The following is a 3,128-nucleotide window of genomic DNA, read 5'->3' on the forward strand; positions in this document are numbered from 1 at the left end:
GAATGTTTGATGGACTGCCTGATCTAGTCTGCCCGAAGTTCACCATCATGTACCAAGCTGCCATTATTAGCCTCTCCCAGTGCTCAAGTCTCATAAAGCATCCAGGAGACGCATCCATCCCTGACACAAAAGGCACTGAAGGAAGCAAATCCTTAATGAACATACATCTAACCAGGCAGCCACATTCACTGGCCAGTGTGAGGGTAAGGCTCCTCAAGTTCTCCCTGCCACAGAGCTCAGATAATGCTGATAGCCCCTCTCCCTCTAAGATGTGAAGAGTCGGCCTGGGGTGGTGGAGGGGGCCATTCAGGAGGAAATGTTTAGCGTCTGAATCGGTTACCTATGGTCTCCAATCCACAGAAAGAAAAGTAAACAAAAGCAGGTGTTATACCTGAAATAGGCTTTCTATCATTTAGGTCAGTGTGACCATCAGTCTGCCCGTCCGTCCGTCCATCCATCCATCCATCCATCCATCCACCATCAAAAGTGTTTTTCCTCACTGTGCCAGGCACTGAGGCTACAGAAAGGATTCAGTCCCAAGATTTGCCATGCAAGAGTTCACTCCACAGTCCCACTGTTAACTGCACTCTGGTCTAATTTGTTTATTGGTGTGAGAAAAACACGCAAAGAAAACGATATTCATTTTATTGCATCATTTACTGACTAGAACGCCAGACTTAAAGTAGGAATAAGTATAAAAATAACCAAATTCTTACAAATAATACTTTGCTGCTACAGTACTGAATAATTAGTGGAGGTTGCAATTATAATACAACTTTAAATAACATTCTCATAATGGTTTTAACACAATCAACCAGGGGCTAAGGTTTAAAGGTTTGCAAAAAGAAATTCAGGACAATGTGAAAACTCCGGAAGTTCATATTCCAGCTACATGCTTCGTTTAACCATAAATCCAGCAACACAAACAGTAACAAAACTCACAGCAACCTGTGATAAAAAACTTTTTTTTAAAAAGAAACAGGCCAAGGGAATACAGAAATCTGTGTTCATTTCCCAGGTGGACCTGGCTCCATTCCACCTCTGTCCGGTCCCATCCTTCCTCCACAAGAACTCTGTGCCTGCACTGCATGTCTTATATAAATATATATGAACCAGAATTGAATATGCAAATCCTTTGAAAGCCTCTTAAAAAATGCAGAGGGGACAAAACTGGTCTAAGATCTGTCTCTTCATAAACCTAAATTGCCCCCTTTGGCTTCACAGGCTTCTCTGTGAGCTTGTGAAACCAACGAGGATGGATTAGAACACTACTGAAAAGATATCTCAGCACAACAAATTCACTGACATTTAATACTTTGATGTTTCTAGTATTTTAACCAGTTTCCTTCTCTGGGGATTTCAGAAGAGAAAAAAAAGGAAAAAAAAAAACACATACTCAAAAGACAACTCTACAAAATTATATCTCTGTTTCCAAAAATGCACATGAGAACCTCAGAATGATGCTTTGTCAAGAAGGAGGAAAGGACATGTCCCTTCTGATCCCCACAGAAGTCTTCACATAGAAAAATATCTCTGATATTAAGGGCAGTTTTAAAGAAGATGGGAAATACTGAAACACTGAGCTTTGTATTCTTCCTGTCTCCAAAGAAGTGCTCTTGAAATCAGTGTCGCTATCTTAGATCTATGGGTCTCAACCCGACTGTGGGCCGTGCTGGGCTGACCTAAGCCAGGAGCAACTAGAATGCTCAGGTTTCGTTTCTTCAGGCAAAGTTCCCAGAGTTACTGGGCACCTGGGCACTTTGCCAGCAGGCAAGATGGCTTCACGGAGGCCCCACAAAGCCACGTGTGAGGGATGGCCCTAGTGTGCCTGCTCTGGGGACTTTCACATCTGAATACATCTCATCCTCCAAAAATATCTTCTGGGGCAGCCATCCAACCTTGTCTTGCCAAGACGCTGCCCTTCTGTTTGGGCCAACTTTTAAAGAATTACCTCTTCAAGCACTTAATACTCGCATCTCTGTTTATAATTTCAAATGCTATCAGCCTGCTTGATTACACTACCCATTCAACAATTTGGCTTTAAATGACTTAGCTGCTTCTGAAAATAAAATTTTGTCAAAGGAGGAAGATTTGTCAGCATTTAAGACATTCAACTGAATATGTTCCCGATTTCCGATAACGTTCACAAAATTATGCTTCTGGTGTACGGGTGCCACAGCCTTATCATAGGAACAAGGCCAAACAGTCCTCAGATGGACATCTAAGTCTGGCTGTGTTTGTCAAAAACCCGGGCCATCGCCTTCCCCTGCCTACACCTGAAGCCACACATCAGCAGGCTTCTTGCTAAGCACAGGGCAGCCACTATTTTCTTAAAGATGACCTCAAGTGTCCAAGAAATAAGTGCAATAACAAACCCAAAAGGACTTTTTCCAAAAGGATTCAACATTTTCTTTTTTGCATTTCATATCATTAGTTTAGTTTATGCTTCATAATATTAAGGTTTCTTTTTTTTTTTTAAAGCATATTTTAAGCCCGGTCTCTCACGCCCTCTTTGACATTTAAGGTACATTTAGATGGTGAGGCATTCACCATGATGACCAAGCAGGCAGAAGGGTTTGAATCATGGTTCTCTGAGGCAAGATATTTTTCCTCTCTGGAAGTTCACACGTGTGAGAAATGGACGCTCTTGTGCACACTTCATAAGCGTGTGGTGAGTGAGGCTGGGGACCTTGCACAGAGCCCGGCCACGGTGGGAACACCAGAGATTCTGGCTGAGACAGGTAGACTTCGTAAGGCATCTCTAGTGTCCTGGGCTCGCTCATGGGGCAGACAGGAAAAGACGGGAGAAATAAGACCCCCTGGAGTTTAAACAAAACCCATAGTTGCCAGGAGGCTGGCAGGTGACCCCCGCCCTGCTCTGGGAGTCCCGGCAGAGTGCTTCCACCTGCTACGGGATGCTTGATTTCCACTCGGCCAGCTCTCCCTTCAGGAGTTTAAGCCTCCAGAGAGCAGGTGAGTGTCACTTTTCCCTTCCACCTTCCCCTGGCTGTGGGGCCCCAGTGAGGCAGGACCGTGGCATTTTCAGGGGGCACAAAGCACACATTCCAGATGCAGGGCCTCACACTGAGCACCTGTGCAGGATCTGAGACCTTCTGCTTGTCTGGGGG

Source organism: Crocuta crocuta, unplaced genomic scaffold, assembly GCF_008692635.1.
Source record: "Crocuta crocuta isolate KB4526 unplaced genomic scaffold, BGI_CrCroc_1.0 scaffold45, whole genome shotgun sequence".
In the NCBI taxonomy this organism is placed as follows: domain Eukaryota; kingdom Metazoa; phylum Chordata; class Mammalia; order Carnivora; family Hyaenidae; genus Crocuta; species Crocuta crocuta.